Source organism: Spinacia oleracea, chromosome 4 (assembly GCF_020520425.1).
Source record: "Spinacia oleracea cultivar Varoflay chromosome 4, BTI_SOV_V1, whole genome shotgun sequence".
Classification (NCBI taxonomy): Eukaryota; Viridiplantae; Streptophyta; class Magnoliopsida; order Caryophyllales; family Amaranthaceae; genus Spinacia; species Spinacia oleracea.
The window spans coordinates 164,540,360-164,553,770 of NC_079490.1; the positions used below are offsets into that span (position 1 = coordinate 164,540,360).

A 13,411-nucleotide genomic window follows, 5' to 3' on the forward strand; every position below is an offset into this window, starting at 1 on the left:
TTCTTCACCCCCTCTTCGATCAGATTTGTTTGGTTTCTTCACCCTCGCTCTTCTCCCCTTCTCTTCCACGGCGCTGCCTTCCTCTTTCATTCTACATAATACTCTGGTTTCTTCGCCGCTTTTCCTCCTTTTCTCGGCGTTGCCTTCTTCGATCTATTCTTCATAAATGGAACTCAGGACATAGTCTCCTATTCCAGTGACATTTAGTTGAAACAAGGCAGTTCTCACCTTCCTCGGGCTGAATGAGGTGAGTTTCAATCTCAATTTAAAGTTAGGGTTTGGTTTGATTTTTTTTTTAATTTTTGAAAAATTTGATTTCTCAACAGCCATTTTGTGTTCATGTCGTTCTGTTGATTGTATCATTTCTCATGGATCAGCTTGAACGAATTAGATCGAACAATCGTGGTGGAGATTTAGGTTTTGTGGCTCCGTTGAAGGTCGGGCTTGATGAAGATGAGTTTGAGATATCTGCTGGTAAGACAAAATTCAACTGGGTGTTAGAAAACAATATTATTTGAGACATAATTTGCAAGAAATGCCCAAAAGGTTGTTGGTTGGTATCTTCTGAATTGAAAAAAAAATGATGAGAATTTCGTCTGCAGCTTATGTGGAAGAGGGTTTAAGTTTGCTCGAGCTGTGTTTGGGCATATGAGAAGTCGTTAGAGAAAAGCTGCGGCTAAGGTTGAAGATTTTGCAGTGAATGAAGATGGAGCGAATTGAATACGCATAGAGATAAGAGATCACTTTGAGAGATTTGTTAAGGTAATTGTTGATTTTTTTTTTTTTGCTTTGCTAATTGATTGAAGTTTGCTGAGATTTGATCGTTGATTGTATTAATATCTATAATCTTTGAAATTGTGGTTGTTATATTAGTTGGAATTTAATCTAATTGAAAGCAAGCCTCGTGGTGATTTGGTTAAAAAAGGGCTTCACATGTATGTTTTTTTAATCACATTTAGCTATAAGATTGTTAATCAGTTAGATTACCCTTTTGATAGTCTGTCTCTTCAAGAATCAGATTGCAACACATATTATGTATTGTTATTTCTTGATAATAAACGTCTATTTGACGAGGCACTGTGCAAATGACTGTTATCCAAGAGGGAAATCGATGAATGTTACATGTTTTCTGCTTTTGTAATGAGTGTCTTTTGCTCATTTGTAGACTTGGTTCCCTTGGCATCCACTGTTATTATCTTTGGCTTTGCTGGCATGATGGACGTAGTCTCTAATTGACTCTCTTGATAAATTTTTGTGCCTCTCAGTAAGTTTTTAAATGCTCTTGTGGTGAATTCTCAGCTTTTCTGTGTGAATCCTCTCATTCCTTGTTAACTATTCTCACCGGGCCACTTCGTATGAGATGAATACTGTTTTATACCGTAATATGTTTTAGATTTCTAATGAGCAAACGGACCTGGTTTAGTGCCTATGAATTATTTATCAGTTGGCTTCAGAAACCAGTGAGGTAGGGATTACTACTGTTATTGGTCAGGATTTGTTACCTATAACTAATGGAAAGACAAGAGGTGCCCCTGAAAAATTACTTTTTAGCATTAATGAAATAATGATTGCATCTAAAACTGCTAAACACACAAGAAACATTTTCCGCTTAACATGCTAAACACACAAGAAACATATTTTTTTTAATGCTGCTTTGTGCCTCCGTTACTGCTTTGTGTCTATACTGGTTGGGGTTGTTCCATTGTTGATGTGCTCTACTGCTGTTTTCTTTCTGCGTGCTCTGCTGCTATTTTGCTTAGTGTGTGCTCTGCTGCTCTTTCTCTGCTGCGTGCTCTGCTGCTCTTTCTCTGTTGCGTGCTCTGCTGTGGCTTCTGCAGTTTGGCCAGTGTGTTGTTGGCTGTTTTTTTGTTGTTGTTGTTGTTGTTGTTGTTGTTGCTGTGTGTTTAGCTTGAGAGGCGGGTTGTGCTCCCTTAGCGGTTTTCTTGTTTCTTTGTTTGATTGTTGTTTGGTTTCTATCTTTTGGTAATAAAATGTTTCGTATTTACCCAAAAAATAAATCTTTTAAACAATTTTAATGATTGATTTTTTCCTGTTTTTCTCTCATGATTTTAAGAAAGCCGCAAGACTACGTGATTTATTGAGAGTATTTGAAGACGAAGAGCCAGTTTTTTGTTTGAAGAGTCTTTTGAAAGATGTTATTGTCGAGGAGAGGTTCAAGGTACTTCTCCTTCCCCTCTTTCTCTTTCCTTTCCCCTTCAGAGAGTTCAGACTTCTTTTTGTGTTGGAGTGGGAATTTCCTGATTATTTTTTACCTGAGTTCATTTTACCATGCCCATTTCCGTTAGATTTTAACTTGAACTGAATATGCAATAGTTTATTAAATGATGGAGGAGCTTGTTCTAAATGAACAACTTCCTTACTCCCTTCATAATGTTTGGATCTTGTAGACATTTAGTGAGAACTTCTAAAGTTCCAAATCTTCCGCTGCTGAATCCTGATGAATATATACCCAAAAAGTCTTAATGCATTAATTGACAATGTTATTGATTATTAATGATAATTGAAGGATTGGAGTATGGATCTGAAATTGCATGATTATGCTTGGGGCTAGCCCTTCAGATGCGTTATTACGCTGGTCTTTACTTTGTCAGCCTCTTCCCTCCTTTACATGTGGGTTTTAATTGCACCAACATGGCAACATGAAACTTGACTCTTAAATATTGATTCATGACTTGCCGCTTGCACTGCCTGCTCGTGTGCATTGTTGGCCAACATCCAGCATCACAACTCTAAAGTTTCAAGTAATATTCTATTTAAATTAAGCAAGAAAACTATGCTTTTATGCAAGTAAAACATGCCGAAATTAAACTTTAGAAGGGTTCTGTTTCTCTGTAATGTAGGAAATTTCATCACTGCCGAAATACGCCTACACAAAGTGGTTGCATTGTTTGTGAGGTATAAGATAAAAAATAATGGGCTGAGGATAAGAGATTTGCAGTTGGAACCGTTACTCTGGACAGATCCGAGAGTAGCCTTCTTACTTTCCCTTCCTTAGCAGGACAGGAAATTAATGTTTTTCTATTTAGTAATAATGTTTCCATCATTTTGTCTCCTATAGTTAATTTTAGGACTTAGGAGATTAAAGACTGCACCTAGCCTGTTACTGTGCAACAATCGTTTCAATGATTAAGGAGCTTGTTCTTAAATGAACATTTGGTTTTTGCATATATAATTAGGGTCTAATTGGGATATTTATTGTTGTTAATGCTTGGTGATGTTTTGTTTGCAGAGGCGTATGCAGCAACACACCGAGGTTGAGCTTTCTGCTGTGGCAATGAGTAATTCCCTTTTTCTCTAATTGTTTTTTTCTTTTTGAATTTCCCTCTTGTTTGTATATTCAATTTGGGTTTTACTATATTTATTTGTAGTTGTAAATTTTTTAGGGTTTTGGGAATTAGAGATGAATTCTCCGAATTGCCGTGATTATACTGGTCTTCATCTTTGAATCCTTTCAATTGATGATGCATATGAATTTCCCTAAATTTTAAAAAATTTATTGATTGCAGAATATTAGGGTTTGTGGGAATGAAATTCATGAGATTAAAGTTGTGGCATTTTAATTTGGGGTTTGTGGGTATGTAATTTACTATGGATATTCCGACATTGATAACACTAATAGCATTTTAGTTGAGAAACAGTCAATCAATCAATCTGATACAAAAGTCATTTCTTTCTATCTTGTAGTATGGATAGATTCAGAGTCAGACAGAGTGCAATTGGGAGCTTATTTCCAAAAATGGGTTTTTGTATGGACTGCATTATTTCAGCCTAAAATGGTTGGGGAAGAGAAGACTCTTATTGACTTTTTTTGGGTTAAAAGGAGGATGTGTTACTTCCTGTAACTCTTGGAGTTGTGTACTATTTAATGTTTTTTTTTCCGTTGACAGACTTACAAGTTACAACAATGCCTGCGTGAGTAATTATTGCATGATCCTAGACAATTGCTCCTTTCCCTTTGGAATAGAGTGTCAGAGTGATTTTCAATTATAGACAAGGGGTAGATTGATTATAAGGGGTGGGGGAGTAATGGTGTTGGATCGTACATACTTGCATAGTTCTCCTCCTATCTATGGAATAAGGTATATGAGGGAGGTGGGTAGGAACTAGGCTGATTGAAGATGTTTACTAACTTAACAACCTTAACTGCCTATGAAACCGTGTGCTTATGTATCAGAAAATTCAGTTATTCATGTAATGCTTTTCCTGTCGAAGAGCTGTTTTTCTTTTATCCTTACCAGTTGTGAAGATTGAAGCTTTCTTTCTACAGTCCTGATTTAGAAATAGATATTTGATTTCCATTTACGATATTTTTTTTATCACAACTTATATTAGTTTGCTGCTAATCATGCATAAGTGCATGACCTAACAATGCTCTTGCTTGTAATCATCTTTTTTACATGCTTTTTTTTTTTTTGGTATGGACATATGATTATGACTTATGAGCAAGATGAAAAATAATAAACATTTGAATCCTTGTATCTCTGAAAATAGTAAGATTACTTGTTATTTTCTGTACATGTAATCCTTATGGTTATTTTACACGAAGGTGGTTGGCGTGTATTAAGATGCTATTACTTAGTTGTGCGTGTAATATCTGCTTTAGATTGACGGTTTGGGAGGGGATATGGCAACCTCTTAGCATATATAGCCTATGGAGAGGAACAAATGATGGTTTAGCACTGGCTATTCCAATGGTAAGATTTCTTTTAATCGGATTCTCAATTTTACGAGCCTAAGTAGTTAAATTAAATTGACTAGGAAAGTTTTGCTTCCCGTTTCAGGTAAGGATATACCTTCACCTTTGTGATGTACTCCGCGTACGCAGGGAAGAATTTGCAGCCAGAGATGCTCCTGTTGCAGAGTCATATGTCCGTTTGGTCGTTGGTTCTTGCACGATCGTTAGTTTGTACCACATGTTATCCAACTGAACTTGATCGAACTCAAATGATGTTGCTTATCCTTTTCTGTCTTGGTAGATTAGTGACTTACAAATTTTTTCTAACTACTTATTTACTGCGTTGTGTGAATTACTCTAGCTATACTCTTTTGGCACTCAAATCTGCCTTTTATTTGATTGTAGGCATTCAAGGAGACTCGAAATAAGCCTCCTTTCGTATTGTATTGTAGACATTAATTAGGATTGTTTCGAATGTTAAAATACAACTCGCTTTCATGTAAAGCATTGTGGTCTTGTATATATTAAAATTATTACATCTCAGTTGTCCTTGAAATTTTATACTACTGCTACTAAATCTTAAAAGCTCTTTGCTTTTGAAATACAAGAATACGTGTTTACTTGCCATTGTTGTGTACTTCAGGCGTTACTTTAAATGTTATAAACAATGTAAGAGTAGAGGTAGTGCTAACTAATTTATACGAATATCGAGAAAATACTATAATCTTAGTGATTCACAAAACTAGACATTTGTATTAAAGAGATGGTTTTTATACTATAGGTGGTCGATACATGCCTCTAATTTTTATACCATAAAGAAGGGGAGAAAATTCAAAATCTTTTTAACATGAAGTTAATAAAAAAAAATTGTTGGAGAGGGCCTTGTGCGAGGGCAGCCTAAAGGGTTTCTTTTTACGTGTAAAAATAATTATATAATATTATTTATTAATCGTATTTGTCTACTATGGAGTACGTACTTGAAAACTTGCGCTTATATATAAAAGTAATACCAATTACCAATATATTTGCTATTGCATTAATAAACAACAATCTCATGACATGTTCACAATCTTCAAATTAATAATTTGCCATAAAGTTTTTTTAACACAATATTTTACGTAAATCTATTTACATAAGAAATTTTTATATCTTGGGGGACCGTGCGCGTTAGCGCACGGGCCAACAACTAGTACTAAAAAAAAGAAAGTATTTTCTATAATTATTTTGTTAACTTGCACCTCATAAATATATTTGATTATATTTTCCTAAAAAAAAAAATCATTCTACACATTGGAATTATTTTGTAAATTATATTTTCTATAATCTTGTAACAAATATGACCAATATAAGATTATCTTTTTATAAAAAAATTAATCCATTATACGGAATACATAGTAGGATTTTTACAAAAATTTAAAAGTAGTCTACTGATATTCGATAATTAGAATACAAATAAATTTGAAAATCATTCAAGTATATGTGATTAAGAGTGTATATTTTTTTATAAAAAGAATAGTACTCTGTAATAGTATTTTAACAACTAAATTCGATAATTATAACCGACATTGGTTGTACAATTTTATACGTAGTATATGTAGCAACTACATTCGATACTGTCACCGCCAAATAGTAATATTTTACTATTTTAAAAAAAATGTAACTTCCTTAAACATATATGAACAAAACTTGCGTAATCTAATGTATCTACTACTTAATTCCTCTATTTTTAAGATGCAACTCTTTGATTTTTGTACTATCTGTTATATTCACACATCGCTCTTTTTTTTTTTTTTTTTGTGATTATTAAAACTATATGATGAACATAGTCATGTACGGAGTACCCCATAATAGTTTTTTGGATTAGTATAAATACTTGCACAATGTTGTCATTTTTTAAAAATAATTTTTTCTTATTTGATAGTTTAAGATATTAACAGTTGTTATTGATTAACAACCGTGAAAATAAAAGTGGTTAATCCAAAAACATGGAAGAAGTAGTAAACAAGAAAATCAATGTGCAATAACAAATGATCCTCTCTACTTAAAAAAGCTCCACCAAATATTTTAGAATAAACAATTGATCGAATTATATTTTGGTCAATTTTTAACAACATCTGCATACGTAGTACTATACTAAAATAGAGGGAAATCAATTAAGAGCTGACAAAAGATGTTCTCTGATGTGCCTATCTTATTATATAAATAACTATCCTATGATAAAATAATTAATATACTTCGTATTTATTTTACCTACAACGTACCTTCTAATTACTTGTGATAATAATCGACTATACCACGTGGAGATGTTTAAGTATTAGAATATTACTCATATGCTTAAGAATGAGTCGTAATAATCGATTATACTACTAAGCACTTATTTACTTTTACTTATTCTACCTACAAATGTTTATACTCAGTACTATAGTTTGTGGAGATGATAAACTATAAATGTATCTACATCTATATCTATATATTCCGTACTATACCAGAAGAAAGTCAAATCGATGTGGAGATGACAAACGTCGTTATATGATTTGTCTCTCTAGCTTATAACTAAATAATGACTAATTGTAAACTACTAGATGCAGTATCAGTTTTTGTTTAAAAATTATGTCATATACTGGATGAGGATATTTATAACGAATGTTTACCTTTGATCATTTATTATTTGTAATCGAATGAATCTTTGCATGCATTTTCTGATAACCGATATAGAAAATATTATAATAGTTGAACATGTACTATCAATTATATTATTATAATATTATCATCTTTCTAAGAATTAGTGTCATATAATGAATACGGATATGAATAACAAACTTGAACTCTTGATTTTTATATTTTACAAGGTTGTCTCAAACATTTTATATGCCCAATTTTAATTAACAAAATGAAAACCATAGCCTTTTTTTTTATGACGGGTCCTAGCTTATACTTAATCTTAAATACCAAAAACAAATTTTGCCACATTCTCATTATTGTAATATTTTTTCCATATATTTAAAAGTTAGTTGAAAGGAAAAGTGGATTATTATGTCATATTGTTAATGGGGCAGGTTTTTTGGGAGATCCCGTGCATCCGCCCCAAGTGGATTATTTGTCGAAAGTAGTGACAGGGACGAGAATAAATTTTAGATTGGACATGCACGCGTTGCCAATGCTGCATCTAATTGATTATGAATAGATAAAAAAAGTTATTATTAACTTACATATTATAATGCTTTATTTATTTACTCAATTACTCTAATCAGACAAACGGATTGTCAAAAACTCTAGAATAAGTTTTAGGCAAATTTGCTAAAAACAACCTTTTATAACCCAAAATTTGCGAGAAACAACCTTTTAAAATAATTTTTGCGAAGAAAGACCTTAAACTAATTTTTTTTTGCGAGAAACAACCAAAACCTATTTTCAGGCGTTGACTAACAAAAACCGGCCATTGACTCTTCAATTTTGCTAAACACACCCATTTCCCCTCCAATTTCCTTGACCAAAATAACCAAAAAAAAAAAAATCACTGACATTTTTCTTCTCTGTTCTTCTTTTTCCCCCAAAAACTATTTCTTCTTTACAGAATCGAAAAAATTGCTGCTCCAAAGGTTGTTGTTTTCTCAATTGAATTGAAACCCATGAAAACATGCCATAAGGCATGACCCTGCGGGTTAAAATCCCTACTAGAAAATTTCTTGCAGAACTCTTGATCCACAAACCAACAAACACTACCCAGAAGTAGTGTCACTAAGTACCACTTCTCCAACCATTTAGCACATACATCACTGGTGTGGATATAATACTTGTACATCCGATGGATGCCAAGAAGACACAGTAACATATAGTGTAACTTAAAGCCAATATCAAGACCAACTAGATGATGAAAAAGGCCAAATGCATCACCATAGAAAAAGATGAAAGTCGGCATTGTGCTCTTATACTGCCAATCTGGAGAGTAGATGTAACACCCTAATAATTCCTTGCTTTTATAAAACCATTTTCCAACTTAAAATAAAGGAATTACTAAAGTATTACCGCCACCGTGATAACGGTTAAGGCTATTACCAGAATTACGCAGCGGAATTTAATGTCAACTAACTTTTAAAAAAACATAATTAATAAAATATCGAGGCCTCCTACAATTTGGAACCATGACGGCCCAAAAACCAAAGTATAAAAAGTTCAACAATTTCAAACATAATTAAAGTATAACTAAATAGTTCAAAATACGAAAGCATGCAACTCTCTCGATCATCCCAAGCCACATGATTTCGATCTACCAACCTGTTATATTATTCTACTCCCCATCAATGCAAGTGCAAATGATAGATCATCATAGGGTCATTAAGACAAAGGCCATGACCAAACACACAAAGCACGTAGTCAGCAAAAGATGAGTACTTACAAGAATAGAGTGAAACAAAACTATAAACATGCATCACTCACTAAGTACTAATCATCATGCAAAAGCCATTTAATAATTAACAAACAAATCATAAATACAAGACTCGACTCTTGACTCACAATTTAATTAGAATAAGCTTCGAACGGGGTCAAAGAAATATTCCATAAAGGAAAAGTGATGGGAGCCAACCATACACCAAATAATAAATAATAAAATCGGGCCATACCGAGTGTCGGGTCATACCGACGGAATTCCTGCGCATAATATAAATGAAACAACGTCTTGTATCATTAGTAGGAGATCAAGCTTTCCGGCAAGTCTCCCCCCATTGTTCATACTCAAGGTATATACGTTCCAGGAGTTTTGAAGCTTGTTCTGGTTGCACTTTACGTTTATTAATATTTTATTAAAGGTGAACTCAAGACTCAACAACGTACACACATAAAATTAATAAACAACAACCAAAACAATCTTATTTTAATGCTTTAGGACTTGTGATCAACAAAGCAAGACACTTGTGAAATTACTACCATATTCCTCCTCACCAAGTGAGATTCCACATCATGCCCATTAACATGAGGGTTGTGCCCTTGCACGACAAATCCTAATTCATTTCATATAATATTCCTAACTGAACCCTACATGTGCAGTGGCTTACGTGAGCTAACCCTTCACATGTGGTAAAATAAATAGTACTACGAAGTACGAATAATTGGCTCAAAAGTATGCTAGACATCTCGTACAAGAGCATACATATAAATAATTCATCCCTTGCATGTGAAACAAACCATACATGCATAAATATTGAACAACATGATTTTTTTTTTTGACGGGAACAACATGATTGACAATGAAATCCATACTCATAATAATCTCAACATGCTTGTTCAACAAATAATCCAATCAATCCAACATCATAAATCACATGATCGTTCACCAAAATAAACATGATTCCACATAATATAATTCACATCAACAACAATCATGTAATTCTCTTGACAAATAGTGTGGTCGACCTAGACTTGTACGTACCTCGAATACCTAAGCGTAGGGGCCACTTTGCAATAACGAGCACTCACTTAGAAATCACCTCCTATCACCAAATTAATGAAACTTAAATTATTTAATTTCCATGTTCATAAAATTTCCAGCAACTTTATAAAACCTAAAACCTCATTTAAACTTTAGAATTCAATCGTTTTTCAATAATATAATCGTCTCAATTTGCAAAACCAATCCCTAGTACGAAAACATACTTTTTCCGCCTTTAAAATCAATAAAAGTCAACATTTTAAGTCTTTATTTAAATCTGAAAATATAATTGATTATCATAATTAGAATCATCACCTAATTATGCTAATCAATTGACTCATTAGGTCTAGGTTAAAACTCTAACTTGAAAATCCGAATAAAACCAATTTAACATTGTAAAAATCAATTCTTTATTAAATAAACGAATCTGAAAATTCATACTTTAATAATTAAAACAAGCCTAATGAATCACAACACGTAAATCCTCAAAGCACGGTGTTCACAACCGATTCCCAGCATTTTAATCATTCAAAACAATAATAATATTATAATTTAAAATACGAAATTTAAATAGAATAGGTAAGGAAGAAGAGAATTATACCAATCCGGCCTATAGCACGGAACAACCACGAATTAATGTGATTGGGCGAAAAGATTGAACAAGAACGAACAAAACACGAACACACACACACAACGCACAACTCGTGTGCGTGTGTGCGCAACAATGAAGGGGGACGCAGCAGCGGGGCAGCGCGCCTGGGCTGGGCGTTGTGTGCGAGCGAGAGGCGATAGGGGAAGACGAGAGGGAGGGTGTGGGTGTGCGAGGGGCAGCAACACACCACACATCACTCACACTCGACGCAGCAAGGGAGCAAGGGACGAGGGTTGTGCCGTGCGAGAGGCACGAGCAGTAGCGAGCAAGAGGGGACGGCGAGCACGAGGGGACAACGAGCACGAGGGCACTCGTGCTTGTGCGGGCCGGCCGAGAGGAAGAGGGGCAAGAGGAGTGAGGTCCAAGCAAGCAAAAAGAGGGTTTATGAAATTAAGGGGGTTCATTTAATGATGGGGAGTCCTATTTATAGGCTCCCTATTTTCAATGGGCTAGGCTTAGGAAATTAGAATTGAGCTTAGGGAATTAAATGATTGGGCTAGCTTAGGACTTGAATTAAATTCTTTTGATTGGGCTCGTTTAATAAAACGAATTGGACTTTTCATTTAAAACCCGAACCTTTTAAAATTACTTGCGACCCATTAAATATCCCGACTCGAAAATTAAATTCGTTTCGTAATTAATTAAAATAATAAATATTCTAATTAAGTAAATACATTAAAATACTATTTAAATGCGAAATAAATTCCAAAAATCAAAAAATGATTTATAAATATAATAAAATATATTTATAATTATTATAAAAATACGAGGTATTACAGTAGAGTATGTTGAATTGAGAAACAACCCTTGGAGTAGCAATTTCTTCGATTCAGTATGATTAAGAAGAGAGCAAATCGTTTCTGGGAAAGAAGAACAGAGAGAAGCGAAATGTCAGTGACTTTTTTTTTTTTTTTTGGTTATTTCGGTTAAGGATAGACGTTTAAGAGGGAAGATTAGAGGGGAAATGGGTGTGTTTAGCAAAATTGAAGAGTTAATGGCCGGTTTTTGTTAGTCAACGCCTAAAAATAGATTTTGGTTGTTTCTCGCAAAAAAAATTTAGTTTAAGGTCTTTCTTAACAAAAATTATTTTAAAAGGTTGTTTCTCGCAAATTTTGGGTTATAAAAGGTTGTTTTTAGCAAATTTGCCTAAGTTTTAAGATTCAAAACTATCTTACCCAAAAAAAAACTGAGTCAAGGAGTGGGTTATTTTAGGTCGGGGTACTGGATACACCGGAGGGGGAGTCATGAAGCAGGGATAAATTTTATTGTGTACCTCTCGAGACAGGAATTGAGAGTGGTGGGTATCGCTCCTATAGTGGATGGAGGGGATGGAGATGAAAATTGTAGGCGGGTATGAGTGTTCAGGCTTCGCCTCGCCTCAAAGTCATCTCTAACTGAATAAATTAAATGGTGTAGTTAGGTGTTAAGTGGTCGGGTGATAAAGTTAATGGGGTGATTGTGCAAGTATTAACTGGGTATTACTGTCGAGTGAATGGTGGAAGAAATCATTAAGTTTATTCTTGACACAAGAGGTGAATGAGAGAGAAAATAAATTTATTTATGTACCCTTATTTGTTTTAACTGTTTTAATAAATATGACACCGAATAGGAAATAACAAATTTATCCATCGTTAATTATAATTTGGAGGATAGCTATAAGCTCTATTTTGATGATAATTGTCTACCATATTTCATATAAATTTGTGTATATATTATAAATCGTGCATCGCACGGGTATTTGTATAACTATTAAGTGGGGGTGCAAATTAGTCGATATGTTTGCGAACAACTCGCAAAGAAGCTCAGTCAAGGTACGGTCATTAAGAAAATGAACAAGCTCGAGCAAATGTTTAAGGTTCATTTACTAAACGAGCTTTACTCGAACACCATCGTGTTCAACTCATTAACGTTCACGGACATCTTGTTTATTAGCTCATATATTTTAACAGAATAATATGAAAAATATATGTTTTCCCTAAAAACCGTATGTATAGTTAAATATTATCAAATATATTATTCATTATAATTATAAATTCCATAATTTTACGGAGTGCCATTTAAAGCTTACTTGTTAAAGACCGTTTAAAACCCGTACGATTTAAAGCCCGAGCTCGAAATACAAACAAGCAAGCTCAAGGAGAACCCAAACAAGTATTTTTCTAGACGAGCTCAACTCGAACAAAAAAAAAAAAAATATACACAGCTCGAACCAACAAAATAAAAAGATCATTCAAGCTCAATATTCTTTAACAAGCTTAGCTCGATAAAAACGCCGATTGGTTGCAGGTCTATGTATAATTTTTACACTACGTGCAATGCAATAATAGGGTTAATAATATACATGCATACTCTGTATTAAGTTTAGTTTAGTACTTTAGTCTAGTCGACTTAGTCTAACCTAGTGCTAAGCTCAACTAGTGCTAAGTCATGCCTTAAAACAATATGTCCAATACAAATTGAACGACCCAACACGGGGTCTTGCTACCGACCGATGGGTCAAGGTTTGGGGGGGGGGGAGGGAATGCGAAGTAGCTAGTTCGAATAAGATATACAAATGTTTAAAGAGTCAATAAAAAATAAGAATTAAAAATGAACACGTTTAAGTTACTTGTAGTCTTGTAGTATCCGAAAGTGA

General features: G+C 33.9%; 1 long non-coding RNA gene across 3 annotated transcripts; it reads left to right on the plus strand.

Moving 5' to 3' along the window:
- Window positions 1-5,257, plus strand: LOC110803088 (uncharacterized). 3 transcript variants are annotated; one of them, XR_002537391.2, is made up of 8 exons: window positions 1-247; window positions 378-474; window positions 603-762; window positions 1,166-1,264; window positions 2,075-2,179; window positions 3,251-3,299; window positions 4,625-4,715; window positions 4,803-5,257. It is a non-coding gene; the product is annotated as an uncharacterized lncRNA (long non-coding RNA). The 3 variants fall into 3 exon arrangements; XR_002537390.2 differs by lacking the exon at window positions 1,166-1,264 and having other exon boundaries at window positions 5-247; window positions 327-474; XR_002537389.2 differs by lacking the exon at window positions 1,166-1,264 and having other exon boundaries at window positions 8-247.
- The last annotated feature ends 8,154 nt before the right edge of the window (window positions 5,258-13,411 follow it).